Raw genomic sequence first — 26,534 nt, forward strand, 5'->3', positions numbered from 1 at the left:
ATGATGACTGCCCAGACTATTCTTATCCAGCATAACAAGGACCCCTGCCAGCATCAAGGTGACCCTAATATGATTAAGTGAGGGTTATTCTCTTTATATATACCTGTCTTTTCAAATGCTGTTAAGTTTAGCAAGGGAAATTCCTAAATGATTCCTGGATGACTCTGTATCACACATACTCAAAATTTTACAGGTTTTCTTTATATTTTTGCTTTTAAGTTAGAATAAGGGCATAATGGGACTTGATCTGCTTAAATCAACGAGGTTAATTTTATTCTGGGAGCGATGCTTGTTCAAGGGATCAATGTAGGTTAGGCTAAAAGTTACTTTCATGACTCATGTCCATTTTCACTATTTCTCCTAGCATGATCTCCATCTCTAGGCAATAAATGAGCTATTTTGAAAGCTGTCTGTATGGGGAGGTAGGTTAATTTCTTTTCATAGTAGTTTTAGTTGGTTTAAATATGTTGCAGTAATAACCTTAGTAATTACAACTACTAGTGTGATATTAATGATAAATCTCTTTTAAATATGTCAGAGATATTTTATAACCAAATAAATATGGATCACTAAGACCACAGCCACCAGCACAAGGCCAAAACTTTTCATGAATGTCTGTTTGTAAGAAGAGAGGTTGTTTTCTTGCTTTTAATTTTAGGGTGAATAATAGCTGCTGGTTGATCTGAAGCTGGATCAGCATGCATGAGTCCAGACAAGGAGATGAGGAGGCTTCAATTTAAGATTCTGGAAAATCTCAAGCTGTATTTTAGGGTTGCTATCTTAAAGACCCAGAATCACATGATTCTTAAAGTTTTTTATTCGATTAAAAGATATATGGGAAATGTAAAGGAACCCACAAGACATTCTAACACACATTAGTTGGATATAATGCTCGGTATTCTTTACTCCAGGGAGCTCTAACTCTCCAGGGAAGAGTTCAACTCTTTTCAAGGTCATACACCCATTTACTCATTTACACACATTTACTAAGAGTCAGCTATGTGCCAGGCACTACTCTAAGAACAGAAAACAATTTAGTGGACAAAACCCTTATGCTTATTAACCTTACATTCTAACAGAGAATATGGATCACAAATAAAATTAATCAGTCAATGAATAAGAAACTATCAGAAAAGCGTTAAGTGCTACGCTGGGAAGGATATAGGGTGACGTGATAGTGACTGGAGTAGCCTGGGAAGGCCTCTCCCAGGGCTGACAATTAACCTGCTCTCCTACCACACCCACTTCTTCTAAATACAGGATAATGGAGTCAAACAGAAAAAATGAGAAGGAATGTGCGGCAATGTCAAAAGAAAGCAAGCTGAGATCTAGCATCTGAATGAGACTTTCCAAAACTTCATTTGAAAAATCATAGTGAGAGACAAAAGGGCCACGTTCACGATACACCCACTTAATAAACAACAAAAAGTATACCTTTAGACCTCACGTCTGTTGAGAACTATTTATTGTCAAAGATTTACCTCTTTCTTATGTGCTTGTGCCTTTCATGCTAGGCCATTTTTTTTTTAATATTTTGTTTATTTATTTGACAGAGAGGGAGCAATCACAAGCACACAGAGAGGCAGGTGGGGGTGGGGGGAAGCAGGCTCCCAGCTGAGCAGAGAGCCTGATGTGGGGCTTGATCCCAGGACCCTGAGATCATGACCTGAGCCCAAGACAGAGGCTTAACCCACTGAGCCACCCAGGCGCCCCCAGGCCATATTTTATTAAATCCATGATGCCACCAATTGTGAAGTGCAAACCAGTGCCAGAGATGCTAAAATGTTAGACCATGAATGTCTTACAATCTATGAAACAGACTAACTCTGATGCTGTTCTTTGTCTTCAGACTTAAGTTTATATTTATTTCCTACTGGAGATCTCAGCATACTCTACAGCTCTACTCCAATGACTTAGCTTCCTCCTCCCACTTCCTGCCACCCTTTTGAAAATGCTTTAAGCAACTGTGATCATTCTTATACCACCTACTGAGCAGTATTTTAAGGGAAACGGGAATTCTCTCTTCCACACTCCCAAACTGTCTTAGTTCTGAACTTCTCTCTTGAATCATCATGTCTCCTACCCAATTCTACCAGTTCTTGATGCACTCCCCTCACCTTCTATTATCAACCTCACTTCAATCTTCGGACTTGACAGAGCCAGTTTCCAAAATCCTATCCAGTCCCAGCTGTACCTGACTTAGATAATCAGTCTGCTAAGCTGATTTGGCCAAGGACCTTCCTTCTCTGGTCACCACCCTTCATGGGCAGCTCACTCACCAAGGTTGCTCTAGACACGAGAACATAAGGTATGTTCTTCTTCACTTGGAATCATCAGCCTCTATACTATTCCTCCTATGAATCAGAACCCCTTCTATTGGTAAAATACCAAGTTCTCTGTCCTGGCTCCAAGGAGAACCCTTAAATAAAAATCAGGAAGACAATCTTAATTTTGGGCAACAAAAGGTAAGATTTTAATTTAAAGAGTGGGGGATATATTCTGACTCAGAACTAAAGGAAGTACGTATGGTGGCAGTACTAGGCCAGATTCTAATGCAGAAGCACCCCAGAGTCCTGCCCAATCCAAAGCAGAAGAAGGTATTGAAACATCAATCAGTCATCATCAGTTTGTCACGGAATATATTTATGTACTTTACTCTCACCTTCTGACAGAAGAACCAAAGTGTACTGAGAGATTTTTGTGAAGATTTTTAAACAAAGATGGATAAATTAACTGAGTCGTCTAATAATTGAAGATCAGAAAGTAGAGAACACACCATAATCTTCCCCCACTCGGTCTGAATGCCAAACAGAGCTTGGCAGGGAGAGTCAGGGCTCTGGCTATGGCACTGTCTCCAAGTCTATGGATGCCATGCTCTGGCTATGCCAGACACATCTGAATGGGTGCTGCAGAGTCTAGACTCACTGAGAATGTTCTCTGCACAATTTAGGAACAGTCACTCCAGTAATACTGAAGAAGAGTAGATGGACATCCCCACAACTGCTCATCTGACAAAACCAGAAACTCTAAAGATAACCCCATGAATTAGCAGTTCTGTCCTGAGGGACAACTTCGAACAACTGACTGCTGGATATTTAGTAAGACTCCATTAAAACAAATAAATAAATAGGGAATCCTGACACAGATTTCATAATCTGTCCATTCTCTTTATTTCTATAAAAGGCACATTTTATTAAAATAAAAATTCTGATGATTTCACTGTTTTATTTCAACATATAGAGAGAAACAGAGGAGACTCATTAGATGGGAATAATGGTGATGGGAACCGTGGCTGTGATTAACTCTGCTCACAACTGGAGTTAATATTCCTTTACCTCTGCAATTTTTTTTTTTTAACTACACTCCTGATTTTCTGTTTGGAGACATCATAGACCTGTGCTGTAAACTGTCACACAACCTCAAGTCAAACATTTATATGTGCTAAATATGAGAAAATGCTGCCATTTTTATCTGATTTGTGATTCATTCAGATGCCGTTATCTACTTTTAATTAAATAATATAAAATATGCATGGTCAGCAGTTTGACTTTTCATTTCCTTACTATGTCAGTAAGTCAACTTGATTGTTCCCACCTACCCTGAAATTACACTTGAAGGATGTAACCCTTGCATGGTACTCATCCAAAATCTGAAAAAGTCAATCCCCTGCTAATTATAGCCACTGTCCAACCATACCTTGGAAAAAACGCCCCCCAAAATATGCCAAAGAATATGATCCCTCAAAAACACAGTGTGCTTTTTCAGTAAGGAGGCAGCAGTCTTCCATGTCTGATCTTCTTCTGTTTCATCCTTTTCCCCAGTGTCATATCCCTTGTTGATTTATAATCTACTGAGTTCCTTAAAGATCCACAAGACTCCCATGGAATTGCCTAAGGCACTGGAAGAAAGAACTTTACTCACAGGCTGTTATGGACTTAGACAGTTTACTACTTCATTAAGGCTGCTTTTCCCCTGGACAGTTTGCATATTGCTGTGCCAAAGAAGGCACTCGCTTATTCCTCAGTCTCCTACCCCCACCTTTTCCACATTCTTCCAAAGAACAAAGACAATCTGAAGACAGAGGAGTGAAGAAATGAAAACCCAAATACATGCAATCCCTACTTTTCATTATTATTACTGTTATTATCCTCGTCAAATCTAGCAAATTAATTCTACTGGCCTATTTGACAGGGTGCTGTTTCGTATGTAATTTTTTTTTTTTTTTTCAATTTAGAACTAAATTGGACAAGGACTCTATGGAGGAATTCTGGCTACTGGAAAGGTACAGAGTCCTTGCTGAGGAAAAACACACTCAGCCTTGCTCCTGATGAAATGGGCAGTGTCCCTGGGAATTTATTTCCCTAGGATATTCTTGAAATCATCTCAAAGCCAGAAGTTTTCAGGACCAGGCAGCTCTATTCACAGCCCAAATAAAAATAAAAGAGATTAGTTAAATGATAATAACCAGAAGGTGACCCTAAAAGCAAAATCCTCTTGTAAATAAACTTGATTTACTTACGTTTAAATGTGTGATTGCAAAATATACATATATATTTTCAGCCAAACCATAGAACTTCTGCTTAATAATAATAATAGTTAGCACTTATACACGCACTTTACATCTGCAAAGTGCTTTACAAACATTAACTAATTAATCGTTAACAACACCCCAGTGAGATAGGTAAGTATTATTCAAGTATTCTCTTGAATGTTCAAGCCAGGATTACAGCAACTCCAGAATGGGTTGGTGCTTGAGTGTGTGAGCGTGAGCGCGTGCGTGTGTGTGTGTGTGTGTGTGTGTGTGTGAGAGAGAGAGAGAGAGAGAGAGACGGTGTGTGTGTATGTGTGTGTGTGCCCTGCTCCACTCTTACTAAATATAGGACTTTGGAGTATCTTATAAATGGAAAGACGGCTCGTCTGGGTAATGTTTGAAGCCTTTCCAAAACCGTGGCTTTGGAGTTTCCCTAATAGAACCAAAACAAACTCTGAGGTGGTTTCTCCAAATCTTTTGAAGTAATTGGGTGAGGAGCGGTTTTACACACAGGAAGCCAACCGCCCCCTCCCTTCCCACATTCTTCACTTCTAGGTGTTTTGGTTCTCACCCTCATTTGATAACAAAGACTAAAATCTCACTCTTAGAAGGATTTCATTTGATGGCCAGGAGAGTAGGCGCATAAAACACAGCACAGCATGGAAGAGCCTGGTATCCTCAGGGATAGATAAGATATGAGCTTAAAGAGCAACAGTTCTGGAATCTTACAGTAGGCACCAGGATAGTGAGTCAGGGTGCTGTAGAAACCAAAAAAATAACTATTAAAAGCCAAGGGTGGGCCTTGTTGGAGCAGGGGCATTTCATCTGCCCCTACAAAGGGTCACAGTAGACATTCAAAATGCCTGTGACAAACATTACCACTATCCTTTGGCTGAAGGCAGTGTAACCTCAACAAATGAACGCCTCTGCTGAAGCGCTGATCTCTTTCCTGGGTCAGATAACACACTGCCAAAAATGACCTTGGATTTTTTTACTGATTTCTTCATTTATTCATTAATAATAGCCAGTATATACCGAGCATTTCCTCTGTGAAGGGCACTATGCTGAATTCTTTAGTTTTATTTGGTCACTTAATCTTCACCACAATCCCCTCAGGAATGTTCTATTAGCCTCATTTAAAGATCAGTAAAATGAGGCTTAAAGAGGTTAAGTAATTTGGTTAAGTCACACAGTTAGTAAGAGTCAGGATTAAAACCCAGACTCCTAGAACACTGATTCCAGCCTCTAAACTCTACTCTATATTCTTCCATTCATATGATTACTATCTGAGTAGATGCTTGGCCTAGAATTGGGTTCTGGGCATAAGTACTGAGCAAACAGACATGATTTTGCCATGGTAGAGAGACAGGCGTTGGAAAAAGAAAAAAAATAAAAAACAAAAAACAAAACCAAACCAAAAAAACCTCACAAATAAATATGTCATTTCAAATTGTAATCAGTATTGTGAAGGGAAAATCAGAGTAGTGTGAGAGATACAGGAAACATAATTTACATCAGAGAATCAGAGAAGTCCTCTCCAAGTAAATGACATTTAAACTTCAACCTGAAAGATGACAGGAGTCAGCCAGGCAAAGAAGGAGTAGGAGAGCCTTCCAGGCAGGGGAACGACAGGTGGAAAGACCCCAAGGTGGGAAGGAGTTCAAGAAAATGACAGCAGACCAGTGTGGGGAATAGATAGTGATCCAGGGGGACAGGCACACAAGACGAGGTTGAAGAAGGGAGCCAGGACCAGATCATCAAGCAGAGCTTTATGAACCATATGTATCAGTTAGCATTAAGTTCAGCTGTGTATAACGGAAACACAGAAATAACAGTGGCATGAAGAAAACAGAAGCTTATTTCAAAGAAATCAGTCCAAGATGAGTATCACAATTCATGGCTTCAGAACTAGGATCCCTTCTCTATTTTTTCACACGGCCATCCCCAGCATGTCAGCTTTTTTTCTAACATGTCCCCTCATGGCCCAAGAAGGTTTGTGGTGACCCAGCTGTCACATCTGCACCAGGCAATAGGAAGGAGAGATGGAGGGCTGACCAAAAGGGTGACCTAAATCAGTTTCCTTAAGGGATCCTTCCCAGAACTCCCAGGTCACATTTCCATGTCCATATCTTTGGCCATATTGTTACAAGAACCCAATGTTTACAAGGGTGGGAAGGAAATGTAATCTTATAACCAGGCAGATTCTGTTCCTCAAGAAGTGGAGGAGAATGGATATCAGGAAGGCCAATGGTAGTCTCTGCCAAACTATGATGGAGAGTTTGGATTTTATTGTCAGTATGACTCAAAGCCTATACAAGCTTTTAAGAAGGAAAGAAACGTTACCTAGTTGGCAGGCTTAGAAACTTTGGCTGCTTCATGAGAATATATTACAGAACAGGTAAGAGTAGAAACAGGATATCGTGATGGTCTAGGAAAGAGATGTTACGGTTTTCATAATGGGAAAACATGGTAGAATAGAGGTAAATGTCAGAGATGAAAAGAGTGGAAATGTTTACATATTTAATACAGGACTGGAACTGTGGGAGTTTTCCAGGAAAATGCCTAAATTAGTGGCAGGTACAACCATATGGCGGGAGGTACCACTTACAAAGATGGGTGATACTAGAGAAAAGAAAGGGATTTTAGCTCTGGACACCTTAAACTCAAAATGCAAGGGAGTTATTCAGAAAGGAAACAGGGAGTGTGATGTCATGAACACCAAGAAAAGAGAGTATTTTAGGAGAAGGGAGATGTCAACTTTGACAAATGCTACTAAAAAGAGATTTGAAAAAAATGAACACTGAGTAGTCAACATTAGATGGAGCAAAATGGAGGTCACTGGTGACCTCAGCAAGAACAGTCAGGAGTGGTAGAGAAAAAAGACATATGTATATATATGGAAGAACAGCTGTGAGGTGAGGAAGTGGAAGAGGAAACATTTGTACAAATTTCTTTTGTGTGGCTTGGCTGTGAAGTACAGTTAGGGTAGTAACCAGAGGGAGGAACTGGGATGAAAGGAAGACATCTGAAGAGTACTAATGCTTGCTTGAAATCAATGGAAAGAAATTGTAAGGAATAAAGGTTGAAGATGCAACAGAAAGAAGGGCTTGCCAATCAAGATCATGGTCTAAGAAAAAAAAAAAAGGAGTACTATCTAGAACATATATGAAAGAGCCAGTCTTTGAGGAGAGTATGTATTTTTTGGTATCTCAGGTGGGAGCTGGACAGGATAAGAATCTCGAGCAGACTCCATGCTGAACTCAGAGCCCAGTGCAGTGCTCGATCTCACAACCCCGAGATCACAACCTGAGCCAAAACCAAGAGTTGGGTGCTCAACCAACTGCACCACCCAGGCACCCCTATATTTGTTTTTATATGCATGAATTGTCTCTGGAACACGACGACTGAGATCAATGGTGGCCCCACGTGAAGGAAAACAGGGAGTACAGAGAACTGCGGTAGAACGGTAGCTTTTGTACCTTCTGAATTTTGGACAATTTGAAGGTATAGACTAATAAATAAAATTATGCTTAAATAAAGTTAGAAAAAAAGCATTTATCTAAGTATTATGAGGCCTGGTAGACCAAGGAGGTAGGAGGCAGAGATGACAAAAGGAGAGGAGAAGAAAGAAGATGCATTGGACTGTCAAGTGTGGGAAAGCAAGCCTACTAGAGATAGGCAGGAAAAATGTTGGGCAATGTTGAGAGCCTAGTTGAAGGTTGTGAAGGTCAATATACAGTGGCCATACATTGCTTGGTCATGTGATAATCTTCTCTTTTCCTCCCTTCCATTCTTCCTTCCTCGCCCCTCCAAACCCCCTTCTCAATCTCTCAATTTCTTTCTCTCTCTTGCCAGAAATGTCTTGCTGTTTAATTATAGGTACAAAGATAATAGGTTGTTGAGCTCATCTAGAGTGTGTATTTTCCTGCCAGGTGGGACGGAAGGAAAGAAGGTGAGGGCATTTGCAAGACTATGAGTATAACCAGCTAGATACATGGCAGGTGAAAGTGATAGAAAGTGGAGGAATCAATGGATTAGAGTCATAACAATGTCTAAAAATGTTCAAGCGGGGATCTTGAGCAGGTGAATGGAAAGAAGAAAGTTAACTTTTTCCATTCCTAGAATGAGCCAACAATATTTTCCTGTTGGGGGAGATGGTTATTAGAAAATGTTCAGATTAAGAGTAAGGCTGGGAGAGAAAGAGGAAAATATAGGGTATGTGGGAGTCACAAGGGCAATGGGATTATGGCCCAGAAAGGGATGTAGGAAGCAGAAGAACAGCTTCTTTGGATCACACCCCTGGCACATACATAGATTAAAGTCTTCTAAAGTCAATGCTGTGGAGGCTTTGTGCTTAGGACAAAAGCAGTCCAATAGTCAATTTAAAGAGGGGAGGGTTACAGGGGGATTGCTTAAGTCATATTTACAACTGAAAGAAAGTCTTAAACATATAAAGAGGAGCAATGCTAAGAGCTGGGCAAGTTCATTATCAAGAAAGATGTCATTGTCATTGGTCTTTGAGAAAGTAAGTTCTGGAAAGGGACTCCCACAAGACCAGTTATGTCTAATTCACAATTCTAAAACTTCTTTTGATTCTTGAATTCCTATGCTTCCAATGGGTCTAGGTTAACCATAGAGAGAAACTAAACTCTAAACAATGTATCAGGAAATCCTTCTACCCGTGGTCTACCCTACAGAATCAGCAACTCTGATTTCCTCTTAGTTCAGAAGGAATGTATCCACGAGGCCTAAAATATCCATTATTATACCTCCTTCCATGCTTTTTTTATGTCATTTGCTCACCTGGAAAAATCTTCCTCCCTTCTATCTAAAGTCAGCACTTCCAAAGTCCATGTCAAGTCCTACTCTCCCCTCCAGAGCCATCTGTCTAGCAACTTACAAAGCCCAAGGACTCAAAAGGCAGCCCAACTTCCAAGAATGGTTCCCAGTTCTGTTGGCCAGAAGCCTGGGGAGAAAACTCATTCATTCATTTGCATTGAAAGAGAAGCAAACACTGGACTCAGGTCTCCCCAAAGGGTTGTAGGCAAGAGAAATGCCTCCTCTTTTTTTCAGGGGAGCAATCTCAGGCCCTTAAAGATCAGGTTTAAGTCATTTCCTGACCAAACACCAGCACAGTTCCTATGCAACTCCAGCCAGGTTCAGCTCCTCTGGAAGACTCAAATGTAGTTTCTGAATTAGTAATTCCTTCCAGCTTTGATATCTTCATTTGAGAGTTCCAGAGAACAGAGTGTTTTTAAAAGGAAATGGGAGAAGGGATGCTCAAGGGGGGCATTATGGTGGGGAGAGAAGAGCTGTAACTTTTAAAAACGCATCTGGATGAATGAGACTAACTTCCTATGACTAATGTCCCCCAAACATTAAACTAATGATTAAACTAAAAAATGCAAATCCCCAAGATGTCATATGCTGCTGGGCGGACTGATGGAAAGAAGCCTTGCAAACAGTCCCAACATTGTGTGGGGAGTTGGAGAGGAGATGTGCATGAAAACAACAGAGAGCCATATGGTCCTAGCCAATGGTCAACAACCAAAAATTCAAAAGCAGAGAAAGAAAACTCCAGAGCTACAGAGAAATGTGATTCTCCTACTCTCCTACTCTCTCTTATTCTGGCACTTCTCTGGAAGTTCTAAAGTGATGGGGGATGGAGAAGAGAGCAATACCTCAGGAAGCAAATCTGTAGGCACAACCCTCTGGGGCTCTGCTCAGCAAGCTATGTGACAAGTGATGATCTCTACCTGCACAGAGATTCTCCAACCCCAGAGAAATGAGTGGCTGTGTGACCTCCCAAGAGCCACGCGGGTCTCCTCGCAATCTTCTACGTGGCCCCAAGAAACCTGACAGTTCCCCAAATCAAGAGGAGCCTAGTGTTAGGATGTCCTGGAATTACAGGACATCCCAGAAAGTACAACAGAGATGCAATAGAAGGTTCCTTTACCTTAGTGGCAACAAGAACTCAGAAAGGTCTGTTTTGGAGGTGTAAGAGACTTAGCTACCTTCTGACCTTGAAGACTCTAAAAATTATAATTACTTGATTTGAGGTATCTTTTTGTTTCAAACTACCACTAAGCAAAAAAGCTGATTGTGTCCTTGCCTCTTCAGCATATGTGTTACTTCACAACAGAGGTGCCTGAATTGGCATTTAAGGCCTTCTGGAAGGTCCAAGGAGCCCCCATTACTGTATGCCATATTTTGCAAGTACTTGCATTTTAGGAGAAGAAGAGAGTCATTGCTTTTACTCAATTTTTAAAAAGATCTACTACCTGAGGTTGGTTTAAAACTACTGGTATGCTTCATGTAGCCAAGAAGTGACAGTCTTAGTTATGGAGAATATGAGATTATATTTTTCAGAGGTTTGAAGGACATGATCATGGGACCTCATTAGAATCTGGGCTTGGGTTCAGAAATACCCACTTTAGGGGTGCCTAGATGGCTCAGTCGATTGAGCATCTGACTCTTGGTTATGACTCAGGTCATGATCTCCTAAGTCAAAGGATCGAGTCCCAAGTTGGGCTCCTCATTCAGTGTGGAGTATGCTCGAGATTCTCTTTCCCTCTCCCTCCCTCTCCTTCGCTCATGTGCACGTGCTGCCTCCCTCCCTGCCTTCCTTCCTCTGTCTCTCTCAAATAAATAAATACATAAAAACTTATTTTAAAATACCCCCTTTACAGACCCTCCTTATTAGAGTAAAAGAGATAAGAATATAATATGCATTCTTCTGCTCAGGGTGTATGCCTTGATCTGAACAAATGCTATAAATAAGAGCTCTTTTTAATGTCATCTTATTTCTAAGTGAGATTTAAGAACAAAATGCCCAGACATACCCAGAAGTCAGCCCTATGACTCTGCAAACAATATTAAATTACAGACCTTATAGGACACATCACAAACCAATATCATATCATTCAATGATCACATATCCTTTTAGTCTTTTTTTTTTTTTTAAAGATTTTATTTATTTATTTGACAGAGAGAGATCACAAGTAGGCAGAGAGGCAGGCAGAGAGAGAGAGAGGAGGAAGCAGGCTCCCCGCCGAGCAGAGAGCCCGATGCGGGACTCGATCCCAGGACCCTGAGATCATGACCTGAGCCGAAGGCAGCGGCTAAACCCACTGAGCCACCCAGGCGCCCCTCTTTTAGTCTTTTTATTGATATATTTGTATATTTATCAAACAGTTTCTGAGTTTGAGGAGACCATAATGAAACCTCTCATTGTGCAGAAGAAGAAATTAAGACCCAAGGCCATAGAGCAGTCCTGTCCCAGAAAGCACCATCTTCTGAGTTAAGCCCCAGAAAACAGCTGTCCAGACTCTGAAGCTATGGAGAAACTGGTCCAACCTTCCTAGAAGACAATCTGGCATTTTCTCAGGGATGGCACAGTTTCATGCTGTTCCCTCCACTGCCAGAAAGCTGCTGCCACAGAGTTCTGCTTAAGCAAGCTGGACTGAGGGTGGCAATTTCTATCAACATGGTTTGTTTGATTGTTCAGTGCTTGCTCTCCACTGACTGTCCATGAAACACACGATGTACGCGCTGCCAGTCAGTCACCTCCTCAAAACGAAGAACAGTGAGTCCTTGCATTTGAAGGTGGGGGAAGGAGAGTTACACCATTGTTGTTCTTGTTTTCCTCCACCAGCTAGGACTTTGGTAGGTACAAGGAGTTATGGAACCTTACACAAAGGAAGGCTGTATTTCCAAAGTGGCAGCCATCAGGGTCCCAGGGAAAACCAGGAGCTGATCTTAGAATTAGGTTAGTCTTTCAGATTGACATTTTTGAAGCATGCAGGCCAGCTATTTATAGAATGCCCCTCGATTGTATTCTGGTTGCCTGATACTTCTTCATGATTAGCTTCAGGTTATGCATTTGAGGTGGGGATTCCTTGGGACATCACATGAGAAGGCACATGCTATTTTTCCTGCTTTCTACCTTGGGCCTGAGCTGTGCACTGGGACTAGGGAATGCAGTCCTTAGAGACACCACTCAGAGAGCAGCATGCCAGGCTTCCAGCTCAAAATGAAGAGATCCTCTTGAGTCAAACCTCCACCCCCAGCTCCTCCTCACTCAGGCAGCATGATTACCAGCTCGGCGGAGTTCAGTGGAGGCGGCCCACAGCAAGAGCTCTGCGGGCTGGCAGCCCAGAGCTGATGGGGAGGAGGACTCCAACCACTCCAGGTCCTGATGTCACCCAGCCTGGATCTCGCATCCTCAGGGGGTTGCAGGAGTGGGGACGGAGAAAAGGGCCACCTCACTCCTGTCTTTCTGATTTCCATCTGGGAAGCTGAGAGGTCTGCAGGGTGACCTTCAGCAGGGCTGGACAGCCAACGCCCTTCTGGGTAACTTGCTGCCAACCACAGGTCACCCAATCAGTCCGGGGCTTGCTTCCAAACATTCGTTCCCAATTCATTATTCATTTAGGCAGAGTCGGCCAAGGGGAAGAGGAGACGCAGCTGGAAGCGTAAGATCACGCTCGCCCTAGGCAAAACTGTAGAGTCCAAATAGCTTGTTTGCAGAGGCTCCTGTTCTTTCCATACATTTCCCCTTTTTCAGAAATAATTTTCTCCCTGGGGCCTAAGGCTCCCATGCACTGCCGAGGAGAGACAGCATCTCATTCACAGTAAGATGGTGGGTGCTTCCTGCATATTCCGAGTACCATGCACAATTTTTTAAAAGGAGGACTCACTTTCCCCTGGTGTGATTATTATAAAAAAAAAAAAATGATTGGAGAAGGGTGGGATGTCCACAGCAATGGGGGAGCCATGTAGGGACTTCAAAACATCCTTCAACTCACTCCAAGGAGCCCAACTGCCTGTATGAATCTGAGGCTGGTCAGCCAAGGCTTTAGTACTAAACCCTGTGCTCAGCAGTGCTGCTCTTTCTAGCAAGCCCAAGTCCCAGGGAGCTCTCATCAGGAACAAGGAGAAATATTTGCAAAGAGCACTGGATTAAGTAGAATCCACTCCACCACTCAATCTGTTTAATATGTTGGTTACTTTACCTCACCAGGCCTGTTTCTTCATTAAAAAAAATGAGACGGTCCAGCTGGTGGATCATGAAGCTCTCTCAGCGTTGAACGGCTGAAAGATTATATTCCAGCCTGTCGTGATTCATTCAAATTTATGGAAATGGGAAGTGGCTTCAGGTTTTAAAAGTTAATAACATTTCAGATTTGTTATGTGCTAGTCTAAGTACTTAACCTGAATTAACTCCTCAGAGCCTCAAGAAAACATCTGAAGTCATTACCCTTACTATCCCCATTTTGCAGGTGAGGAGACTGAGATGCACCCGCAAAGCTAGGGAGTGGCAAAGCAAGAAAGCAAACACAACAGTGTTAACTGTTAGTGTCCACTATGCTATACCACCTCTCAAAGCAGAGCAAGAATGTGCCACCAAGAATTGAGGCAGGTTAAGCAGGGCTGGGAGCAAGAAGAAAGAGAGCTAAGGATGCTGGCCCAGACTGGTGGTCAGGCTGCCCCAAGCTTTGGGGTTTGCGCACAACAGAGTCCATGGCAAGAGACTGAGCAGAAAGCGCTCCAGCCAGGCCTGTATGACCATATGCAATGAGCTCCCTGCTGCCACCAAAAGTCTCTGAAAGCTTGTGGAGGTCTCTGAGCAGAGCTGGCAAACAAGGTTCACCACAGACACACAGGGCAGCTCGTGCAGTCCTGCACCCTCCATTCAGCCAGCCTCCTCGAAGCCAGCCTCTCCAGGCTCGCTGATACATGGGCATGATTACAGGAATGGATGCCTGAAGGGTGGCCTGAAGTTCTTTTCCCTGAAATTCCCCGTGCCTGATCAAAAAGACCACAGGTCTCCAAAAAGAACATTCAAGATACTGTTTCTTCACTTTCTGTACCACTAATGGCAAATAAGCAAAGGTATGTGTATAAATGCGATAGTATGTGCTCGGGAGCCTGCAGAGAAGACAGACAGAGACAGAGAAAAAGATACAGTGACAGAAAGAGACAGAGAGAGACAGAGATCGAGACAGAAATACAGAGAGAGAGAGAGAGAGATACTAGACAGACAGAGGGGATGGGGGCAAGGGACAGGCAGGCAGGGAACTGACTCTCAGAAAGCCTCAAATCTCGTTCAAAGCTTTCCATTTAAATAAATCCAGATCCTACTACCCTGTGTTTGGGAGCCTTTGTTGGTGTCTTAAAATCAGTGTTTTAGCTCCATGTAACTTTTGCAGGTTTTTTGGTTTTTGTTTTTTGGGCTTTTTTTGAGTTACAGTCTGGCATAAAAGTGCCAGTTTGTTCTGTGGGTGGGTAATGGTATGCTTTTAATTAAGGAGGCAGAGACTAAATTAAACCACATCAAGTGGCTAGTGTTTCTTTAATTTCAGATTGTGGGTCCCTTACCCTGAGCTCAAGGAGTTGGGCTAGATCACGATTCCCCTTTAATGGTTATGGCTGAAAAGCTCCATCTCATGACCAGCTTCATAATTGATTAAACACAACTGTGGACTCCCATGATCAGGAAGTGCAATTTTGCTGGTGTCGCTTCAAGTCTAAAATACCTCCAGGGTAATTACAGGCTCAGAGGCAACTCCGAAGGCTTTGAAGTAGAGAAAGAAAAGATTAGGGCGTCCAGAGGATCTGTGCCTGTTCATTTGTCCTTCATGGCAAAATCTTGAAAGCCTTTGGGGAAAGATGCCTCTGTCTGCAGAAGTTCTGGGGTCCAGACATCCCGGCCTGACTGCAGACTGGGAAGGAGAGCAGTGTCCCAGGTCATGGCAAGTGGCAGAGGTCACCGCGGCATTCCTTAGAGAAGGCCACCTTTTCCTGTTAGGTCCAAATCCAGGTTTCATGCAGCTCTGATTCTCCTTGCCTTTGGTTTGGTTTGCCCGACTGGTCTCGACTTAAGCCGTCCACTCGAGGCGGGGAGAAGTGCACTCTGTCTGACCAGCTAAATTATTTACTTTGATAGCAATTACCAAACACTACAAACCACACTCTAAAGGCCTCTCTGCAGTTCACACAGAGAGGATATAAACCTTACTCAGAATGGAGAGACTGGAGGGCTCTTTTTTTTATTTTTTAATTAATAATAGGTTAAGAAGTAAAAACCATTTTTAGTGACAGGACATAATGGGAAAGCCAGACCTGCATTGTTAAGAGGACTATTTAAGGAAATGTTAATGAATCGAATTTGAAGTTCTTCGTAGTCAACCTGGAGACAACTAATGGTTTCAAAGTGGAAAAGTGAAGAGTTATTAAATGTTGTATATTTATTACACTAATAATCAAACTGCCAGAGGCTGGGAGAGATGCAAATATGGGTCCAAGTCCTGTTTAACCATTAGCTGTGGAAATGCAAGAGATGCACTGGGGGAAAGTTAGCATGTGCGAACATTTGCCAATGCCACTGTGATGAATAGTTCATGGACTAGGACCGTAACTATTCCAATCCCAGGAAAGAGCCCATTTCAGCAGAGGATAGAATCGTAACTTCATTTTTTTACTGGCACTTGGAGAGAGACGAAGACAGTATTTCTGGCAGCTGCCATTTTACATAGTGTGGGGGGCCTGTATTGAAATAAATAAATAAATAATAAAAGACACCTTTTCCATTTGTCCAAGTCATCCAGCTCTCCCAGGAGGAGGGAAGATGCTCAGATCCTAGCATGTAGGAAAGCGCTCTTTCTAAGGCAGATATCCCTCTGAGGTAAAACTGCAAAGACTCTCTGGTATCTTTGTGATAACTTCCCTCAGTGGACGGTTCGCTCCGTTTGTAGCAAACTAAACCTCACAGAGTAGAAAGCGTGTGGATTCTAGAGACATAGTCTGAGTTCTGAACTTGGAATTCTGGATTTGCCCCTTCTGACTGGAATAAACCTGGCAAAGTCACCCCCCCTCCCTGGACCTCAGTTTCCGCATCTGCAAAATGGGGACAGTGGTACCTGCCCTGCAGGATTGGGCCAAAGAGCATGATAAAATGTGTCAAGTGCCTAACAGAGTGGCTGCAACATACGAGGCTCTTGTTTCAGGGGATTCCCTAGAATTGGACTTTCCATGAGGATGAGTGCACATCTGTGATTTATGAGTAGGATCTTCCCAGGGCAAATCTGGAGGGGAATGGGAGAGTCAGGACAAGAAAGGGGAGATGGCCAGAAAAGGGCTGGATTTCAGGTGAAGTCTCATGGAAGGTAGCTTCAGCCTGATCCTCAGAGGAACTCTATAGAGTCTGAGCTGTATCTCAGAGTCACCAGAAGACAAGAAATTGGGTTTTCATATCCCTGGGCCTGTTTGTCACTGGTCAAGGATTCCTTGAGGAGATCTGAATTCCCAGGTACTTTTCAGCTCTCCAAACCATGAGCAAAAAAAGCAGGCTCTGACAGTCTGAAGACAGTCCAGAAGACGAGCTACAGTTCCTGGCTGTCAGAAACTAAGTGGCTGGTGGTGCACAAAAATGGTAAAAAAAGGATCTGAGGGTATGTGGGCAGAGTATCAACGTTGTACACAAGAGTGCTCCCAACATTGTACCATCAATTCTGTGACCTACCCTGAGCTTATCCCACAAGCTCTCTCCATTCATTCTCTCCGTTGAATGTGGAGTAATGGAGGACAGGGTCTATCACTCTTTTTCCTGAACTCAAGGAAAAGCAGGGATTTAGTAAGTACTGCCGTATGCTCTTCACTGCACTAGGTCCTGTGAGAAAAGACTTACTGACATGAAGTGTGGGCTCCACCCCATTCCACTTGGGAGAACAGTCACTCAAATAAACAGTGCAGTAGCTGCACAAAGTGAGAACTCATTCTTAGGGGCAAAAGAAGAAAAGTGGGAAAAAAAGCACTTCCTGATTCTGCTGTCATGGGTGAAAAAAAAAAAAATGGTGCCAGTGAAGAATGCACTGAATATGGGATTTGCTGAAAGAATAATTGGGGCGCTAGATACCAATGACCCAAGTCCAGGTTTGGGAATCAGAGCACTGCTCCAGTGAACAGGCACTGTATAAAGCATCACTCTCTCCCAGCCCCGCCCCCAACACCACCATTGCCGTCAAGAACCCAAAATGATTGAAGATGTGAGGAAGAATATTCCCTAGAGCCCAAAATTTGGAACACCCAACTCTTCTATCAGAATTTTCCAGCTGCAAGGAACCTCAGAGATCATTTAATCTAAACTTGTTTTATAATGATGAAATTAGGGCATGCGAGGTTAAGGAAGTTACTACAAACAATGGCAGAATGGACATTAGAGCCCATGCCTCCTCATTTATTGATCTTTGTAGTGTTCCAAGTTAAACCCAAAATACAAGATTTGCTAGTGTCTGAGAACAGAAACCTTCTACCCCCAGCGCTCAGCAAACTATGGTATATAAGACAACTCCTGCTTGTTGCCTGTTAGGGTAAATAAAGTCTTACTGGAACATAGCTGTGCCTGTTCATTTACGTACTGGGTCTATGACTACATCCCCACTACAGTGGCAGAGTTTTAAGTTGTTGTGGCAGAGACTGCATGGCCCACAAGACCCAAAATATTTACTGTCTGAACTTCTGCGGAAAAAGTTTTCTGACCCTACCCATAGACCTTTAGGAGGTGAGCATCAGCAAAGGAACCAGCCAGTGCAGATGGGCTAAGTAACTCGATCAGGTGGCTATCCAAATGCCCTGCTGAGTAATCCTAAGTAACTCAGGAATGGACGATGGTGGAGTTGGCTTGAAACCTCTGCTGAGGAAGCTCATATCATGAAAAAGGTCAGCATGGCTTTCTCAAAGTCAGCCCCCTCTGGGCCAAAGAGGCCCCACATACCACATGCGCTACTGGGTTAGAGGACCTTTTTAGTTCACTTAAATACATGAATCAGTGATAAGACCCTCAAAGCTGCCTTCCAACTCTGCCCTTTGAATGCCAGCGAGAGGCTCTTTCACCTCACTCCGTGACAACACACTGCCTTCTTTCCTAGTCCTCCATGAAATGCCACATGAACAAAGGTGTACACATGTTTCCTGCTTCAGCAGCGCCCGAATTACCTCTGTCTTCCTTCATGGACTAATTATATGTATTTAGCAATGACAGTCCATAAATCTACTTGTTGGAACAAGAAAAAAATTACTGATATTCGTTCTCTATCTGTTCAGCTAGTTCTTAAACAAAAGGAAGTGTATTCCACCGAACCACAGGCTCCAGAGGGTTTAAGGTGTACATTACTAGCATTCAGCCTGCAGAGAAACTTTAGTCTAAGGTCCTATATGGGAACTGTTTCACAAATGTCACTACTTCTCCAGCAGATAAATATGATTCAAAACACAGACAAATGATTTCATTAATGTGGTACCTTTATGTAGGCACTCTGGGGTCAGCTCAGAAGCTGGGTAAAGCTACGCTATTTGCAGATATCATTCTAGTTGTGTTGCTCCTGGGGAATATTCTACTTGAGCAAACCTAAGGTGCTTTTCCACATAAAAAGATTATCCTTTGGGAGTCCTCAAAGTCCTATCATCACCAGAATTAATAATTAATAGTGACATAATTATCATAACATATACTATATGTATTATAATTTTTATATGATGATATATATTATAATATAAAGCATAACACATTACATTTTCTTTAATTTTAAAACTTAGTGGAAGTGGACGGATGGTCTGAGGAACACTTCCTGCAACCACATGAGACCCAACTTTCAAATGAAACCCAGCATTCCTCCCTCCAGTGCCTCAGAAAATGAGATGAAATCACATGTGACAGCCTTGAGTGAGTCTCGGGTGCTCCATGCTCTCACACACTCCGCATCCCTCTGACAAGAACGAACACTGTGGAGAGCACGAAACTAATGCTCTAAAGTGGAGAGGGTAAGAAAATGTCCTGCAATATCAGCCAGAAGGGCTCCTCTGAGGCTCACGTCCACAGCAGTGAGCAGGGGAAGCAGCTCGTCTCAGGACTGATAAACTGTCATGTGTACAGCTGCACCTCCGCGGAGAAAAGATCGAGGCCTGGAAGTTGCCGATGCTTTTGGAAAAGCTTCCCCAAGAGGGATCCCTTTTCAGAGGCATTGGGTAACTGGCGGAGAAGTAAAGGTAGTGGTTGTAGGGGTAAAGCTGTCGTGTGTCCCCGTGTCTCTGGAATGGCTCTGCCCACATAGTGCGCAGCATGCACATGTGTGCGTCCTACACTGGGGGCCAGTCAAATGAAGGGAGTCTGGAAGATGATGGAAACCAGCTTTACATAAGCCTCACTCCATTTACACATGCAGCTGAGGCTCCATCCTGTCCCAGGAGCTGTCCTGGGAAGTGGAGCCTTTACTCTACTAATGTCACCAGAACAAGAAGTGTCTGGAACTCTTCACGGGGACTCCTTGTCAGATTCTTTGGCAAATTCATTGGAAAGCCCCCAAAAGTAGCAATTTTATCTTCTGAAGGTAAATTTGACTTATAATAAATGAAACATTGCTCATAACCAAGTCTGGGAACAAGGTGAGCAATCAAACTGGGGAACCACATGTAGGATTTAAGTGAGGTTTAGCTAAGAAGAAATGAGTCTGCTTGCCTTGGCTGGCTCAAATCCTGGTTCTGAGAGTGGCTGTAACAGGCAAGTTCTCTGCACACCCTGAACAGTGGCAGCCTGTGCGTAAGTAACTAACATTGAAAGACACACTCACTGAGATGTCACTTAGCCTGAGGAAATATTAGTCCTACAATTTTCAGGGCCACCAGAGATGCAAGAAGCCAAAGTCATATAAGTGGACTTTTGGTGTAGCCAGCAATAAATGTCTACATATTTACAAGACAAGAGAGGTCTGCAAAAGCCATCCATGTCCTTTGTCAGAGTTGGGCTAATCATAGCCCATGGACCACATCCAAACCACTAGCTCAGCACCTGTTTTTGTAAATAAACTTTTGCTGGAGCACAGCCATGCCCGTTTGTTTACGTATTGCTTACCCTATTTTCACTCTACAATGGTAGCATTGAGTAGTTGCCACAGAGAACCCATGGCCGGCAAAGCCTGAAATATTTACTATCAGACCCTTTACAGGAAGTTTGTTGACCCCAGTCTTTTGTGATTGAGTCTGTTTTAGAGGCTAATTAAAGTAGGAAATGTGTGGTGAATTGTCTTTCCTCCCTAGTTTTCCTCAATGGCACTTGATCTTTTTATTTGTATGGAAGGTGATAACAGAATTGGGCATATACTTTTATTAGTCTCTAGGGCTGCCATAATAAGTGACCACAATCTGGGTGGCTATTAACAACAGAAATTCATTTTCACAATTCTGGAGGCTAAACGTCCAAAATCAAGATGTTTTTGCTTGTCTGTGCTTTCTCCAAAGACTCTAGGGGAGGATCTTTCCTTGCTCTTTATAGCTTCTGGTGATCACCAGAAATCCTTGGCCGGCAGATCATCATTCCAATGTCTGGCTCCTCCTTCCTATGGCCTTCTCCCTGTGTGTCTGCATCCCATGTCTAAATTCTCCTCTTCTTATGAGGGCACCAGCCCTATTGGACTTAGGGCCCATACTATTCTGTATAACCTCATCTTAACTTGATTACATCTGCAATGATCCTATTTCCAATTAAGGTCACATTCACAGGGTCTAGGACATGAATTTTGAGAGGACACTCTTTAACTCAGAACAATTTAGTACTTTGTACCCATTAAATTGTATTTAGTTATTTACTTAGCTCTTTGTGATACATTCCAACCAATTTCCAAGTCAGTCGACCCCCCCACAACAGCTCTGAGGAGCTTTTCCTTCTGTCCTTCTGTATGTCTATGTTTGCTCTCCTCTACTTAGAAATACATCACTTCTTCTCAACTCTCTAATATCCCCTTTTTTTACTTCCTCTTGAAGATCTACATCAGAAAAAGCCCATTTAGGGCAATCCTCCGCTTTTTGTTTCCCAAATCTTCACAACACCGAGACTTCCCAAATCTGGGCTTATGGCTTCAGTGGCTTCCTCTGATGTCTTGTGGGCAAGATGCAAAAACCTAGCCTACTCTTCAGATGAACATAGTCACTGTCCAGCAAAGAGTAGCAAAGCTGTAACCATTCTCCACTGTACTCTTTTCCCTGTGATTCTTTGGTCATAATTATTATTTTGCCATTTTAGATAATACTTGACTTTGTCTAATGCTATCAAGGAGACATATAAGTTCAAGGAAATCCTTACCTACCAACAGACAGTATTAACAATGTTAGGGTTGCCAGAGAAAATACAGGATTCCTAGTTAAATTTGAATTTCAGATAACAAGGAATAAATTTTTAGTACAGTATGGCCTGTGCAATATTTAGGACATATTTGTACTAAAATAAAATCATTTCTGTTTACCTGAAATTCAAAATTATCTGGGCATAATGTATTTTTTTAAAGATTTTATTTATTTGTTTGTCAGAGAAAGAAAGAGAGAGAGAGAGCACACAAGCAGAGGAAGAAGCAGGCAAAAGGAGGAGAAACAGGCTCCCCGCTGAGCAGGGAGCCCAACATCTGGACTAGATCCTACTCTCTGAGATTACAGCCAGAGCCAAAGGCAGACACTCAACCAACTAAGCCACCCAGGCATCCCAAGGCATCATGTATTTTTATTTGCTAAATCCAGCAACCCTAAATAATAGCCCACTGGCTATTTATAAGTAAAAAGACTTCACTAACTATACTACACAGTTCTTACCTCTCTTACCCTGTTGTCAGTACCTCTGAGGGATCAACTTAAGGCCAGTTGTTAGCAAGTAGCACTAAGAATTTGTTTCTCTTTTTTCTCCAGCACCTGAGGAGAATTCTCTAGGATTTCTGGCAGCATCGCCTAGTGGGGCCAGTGCTGCCACCATCAAACCACCATCACTCAGTAGCCATGTGGCTCTGAGCAAGTTACTTATCCCCTCCCACTAGGCCTCAGTCTTCCCATCTGTAAAAGAGGGGCAACCACAGTTGCTACAAGGATTAAATAGTCCACGTGGAAGCACTAACTACACTTGGCATAGAGCAATCATCTAATACAGTCCCATTGCCTAGCATCCTTATTACCCACAGGGACATACTACATGACTGGTGGGGAGGGTACAATTGTCCTGGACTTCTCCAGATGAAGCTATACCTGCCTTCACCCAAATCCCCTGAGAAGCTGGAAAAAATGTGCTCCCTACATAGCTTGGGCAAGTCAGTCACTAAAATTCTCTGAGCCTCGTTTTTTCTCTCATGTGAAATGGGGATAATAACACCTTCCTCATTGGAATATTGTAGAGATTTAAGGAATCAGCATAAATAAGCAGCAGTATTACATCGTCCTGCCTGATACACAGAGGAACTTAATAAAGACTACTCTCCTGCTGTGCTCTTCCCTGCTTCCCCATTTTTCTCAGAGAATCTAGTATGCTTCCACAGATCTGCTGTCCACAGAGCAGCCATGCCCCTGTGGCTCCATCTCCCAGGCAGGATTTGTATGTGGTTGCCTCGGTTGCCTGCTCTCCAACCCCAGCTTCCTCCATGCATTCCTAGTGACCACATCCTTGTCATCCAATGGAGGTCCTCAGTTCCATTATCAGAATAGAAAACCGGCTTTAACAAAGTCAGTTTTTTAAGAGAAGCTTTTACCATTTTTTAAAAATACCTTAAACCTATTTAAACAAAATAGCATCTTTCTGAATGGTAATCTGATGATCTTCATTCTCCCCTGATACCTCCTATTCCTGGGCTTGAGGCAACCTGAAACAACCATCAGTACCAGAAGCCAAGCTCATCCTCCAAGACCACAGACCCAATGAGGCATCTCCCCTCCTCAAACACTCTCAGCAGCTCCCCAAACATCTTGGCCTGCCAGTCAAAGTCCTCCAAGATTCTCCCCAAGCAAATATCTCAACTGTGGTCACTCTTGAACCAGCATTCCAACTGCAGCTAAAGTGGAAATGATTGCTGTACAAGACCCTTACTTTCTTCTGCTGTTTCCTTCTGCCGTTCTTCACTTCTACATGTACAACCACCCCTCAAAAAAAAAAAAAAAAAAAATGCCCTCCCCAATCAGCCACATTGACATTGTTCCCTTCTCTGAACTCCCAGAGCAATTAACATGTTCCACATTGACTGACAGATATTTAAATAATAATTTAAAAATTCTAACCTCTTATGCAGGCCTCACATAGCCACAAGTCTCCTCTAATATTTACATTTGCATGATCTCATCAACTACATTTTAATCCCTTCAAGGACATAGGTTTTACTTCATATTTCTCTCTGTATTCCTCAGGGCATCTGACCAATGCTTTGAACACAGAACCATGTACCACAAAAATCTGAGGAAGAAATGAACGAATTAATGAAAGGAAGTGCCATATGGCGCCAGATGCTATGAGAAGCAAGGTTGATGACCTCAAAGTTCCTTTCATCCTCCTTAAATGGCACTAGCCGATGTTTGTTACTCTTTTATCACTACAGGCTTATTCCATACGTATTTAATGTCACACACCATAAGCAAACTAAATGCACTGATGGTGTGGTTCACGAAGAGTCACAAAAATGGCCCTGCCATTGAGAAGCCTTCATCCAGTAAAGGGACTTGAGGCATGATTATAAATGCATATTCACAGAGCAACCTCAAATAAATAAAATGAGGCAAGAGGCATACGTCCCGAAGTTTGAAAGAGGTGCAAACCTTCTAGTTATGAGAGCTACATCAATGACCAAGGAGAGTCCAAGTCTACAGGAGCTAAGAAGATTCAAGGAACAGGGAGTCCAGGTCAGTGGACCCTATCAAATTTACAAGTACGGTAACAATTCACTCCATTGCAACTATACCTTGCCATGAGGTGACACGTTCAGAGATGGCCAGATCCTCAAATACAGGGAAAACCTTTCATAGAACTCAGTGGCTATGAGCCTTGGAATCCTCATCTGTAAAATGAAAATAACATTAGCTCCTCCATACGGTGGAAATGAGATCAAAATGAAACATTTGTCAAAGGTCTTCTAATACACTAAAGACACCACATATGTCCAATAAATAGTAACTACCACACATATTATTATAATATCTTCTTAACTCTAAGGTATCATGGATTGGAACATATGTCTTTGATTTAAAAAGTGTTTTAGGAAGAAAAAGAAGTAAAAAAAAAAAAAAGATATGTTTAGTGTACTATAAGCAGAATGCTGACCACAGCTATCTTAAAATGCTAAAAAGCTATTTCCTAGTATTGAGGAAATATGGTAGTAGTAGACAGTATGTCTCAAGAGTCCATTGATTTTGCTTAATTTCTTTGGAATTAAGTCCTTATACATCAGAGACCTCAGGATATTCGTGTCTGTCAAAGCAGGATCCTATAGTTCAGACCCTGCAGGATAGATTGGGACCTTTGCTCAAGCACGTGTGTGCATTCACGCGTGCGCACGGACACGCACACACACACACACACACACACACACACACAGATTCCAGATATGGAAACCCAGGAACAAATCACCCTTCACAGTAAACTTGCTCATTGTCTGAGCAGAATCGTGTTCTTTTAAAAATAAAACTGTGAGTGGGAGTGCTTGCGTTCTGGAATAGAGTCTTTTTTTCTTCCCTTCATCCCATGTTCCTTGGCTACATGCTATTATGTGATATTCAGGACTGTCAAACCTTCTGGAGCCATAAGCATTTTTCAGACAACCAATCTCAATATGCATTATCAAAATTAGATCTTTTCTCTGCAGATGACAATTATGTATTATATGGTTACACGCTTATGAGTCTGTGACACCGTATTGTTAGACTTGGGGTATTGACTTTTAACAATATGTTACCTTATTATATTTGGTGTCGCATTATGCCTGGATTGCAGCATTTGTCCCATGGCCCCACTCAGGCTGCAATTAGTTTCTCAGTAAGTGTCAAACAGCGTTGGGGGGAAGAGTGGGTGAAAGGTAACTTGGAAATGATTTTCTTCTGCAACTGTCTCTTAACTATCCTGTTCTTCAACAAAAGAACTTCAACTATCTCAGCAAAAGACAAGTTGTATGCTCATCAATAAGACTGCCTCTGAAAAAAACGATGACTCCGGTAGGGAGGTCAAAAATTCTGAAGGTCCTAGACACCAGCGCACAGTCACAAAAGAGCTGATTGCCAGGCAGGGAGAAAGAGGAAGAATGGGATGTACGAAATCCCGGTATTTGTTTCTATAAACACAAGCTCAGTGCAGTTTAAACTCATAAACATGCTAAAAGGAGCTAGAGGTAGCCTGTTACTTTGTCATATATTTTTATAGGCCTTTCTGAATGGTTTCAGATTTGACATAGTAACTGCCTGTTACTAGAAATAAACTGTAAGTCAATTCCATGCTGCCATAATTCACTGCCCAGGGTTGTTCAAAGAGATTTAGTGATGCCCATGATGGACAGCAAGCCCCTTGATGTGTTCATTTTTACTTGGTGTTCTGTAGTGCCTCCAGCCTGCTGACCTCTAGAGCCCCAGAAGGAGAGGACCATCCTAACGTGTGACCACTCCCACCCAGTCAGTACAAGACCCATCCTTGCAAGAAAGGAGATGAGACGTTCTCTACAAGTCTCTTCAGGTCTGTCTGCCTCCCTCTTTATTTCTAGAGGTTGACAATCATTGTTCCCATAAGAGTGACCTGCTTTGGAAGAATAAATTAGTCCAAGGTCACAATACCACCCAGCAGGAATTAGGTGCCTGGAAAGTAGCAATACCTCATCTCCTTGGCTGGCATTTTCTTTTGGCTCAAGACTTTGGCTGCATCTCCACCATGTCACGCACCCAGATGGAAAGTGAAAAATCCATTCAGCCATCTGGCTGTTTCGGTCTACACAATGCCATGCATCTGGGGCCATCTGGGAGACGGACTAAATTTTTTCACTTTCTGCCTGGTTGTTTGGTGTGGTGTAGATGCAGCCTTTTTACTAGGCTGAAGTACCGGATAACCTCCTGCCCCATCTGAAAAGCTAAAAGAGGAGTCCAAGATAATGAGGCCTATAGCACCCTTCTGGAATATAAACTGAAACTTTGTGAATAGCAATATAACACAAACTGCAGGAAATAATAAAGAATA

Source organism: Mustela erminea, chromosome 7, assembly GCF_009829155.1.
Source record: "Mustela erminea isolate mMusErm1 chromosome 7, mMusErm1.Pri, whole genome shotgun sequence".
In the NCBI taxonomy this organism is placed as follows: domain Eukaryota; kingdom Metazoa; phylum Chordata; class Mammalia; order Carnivora; family Mustelidae; genus Mustela; species Mustela erminea.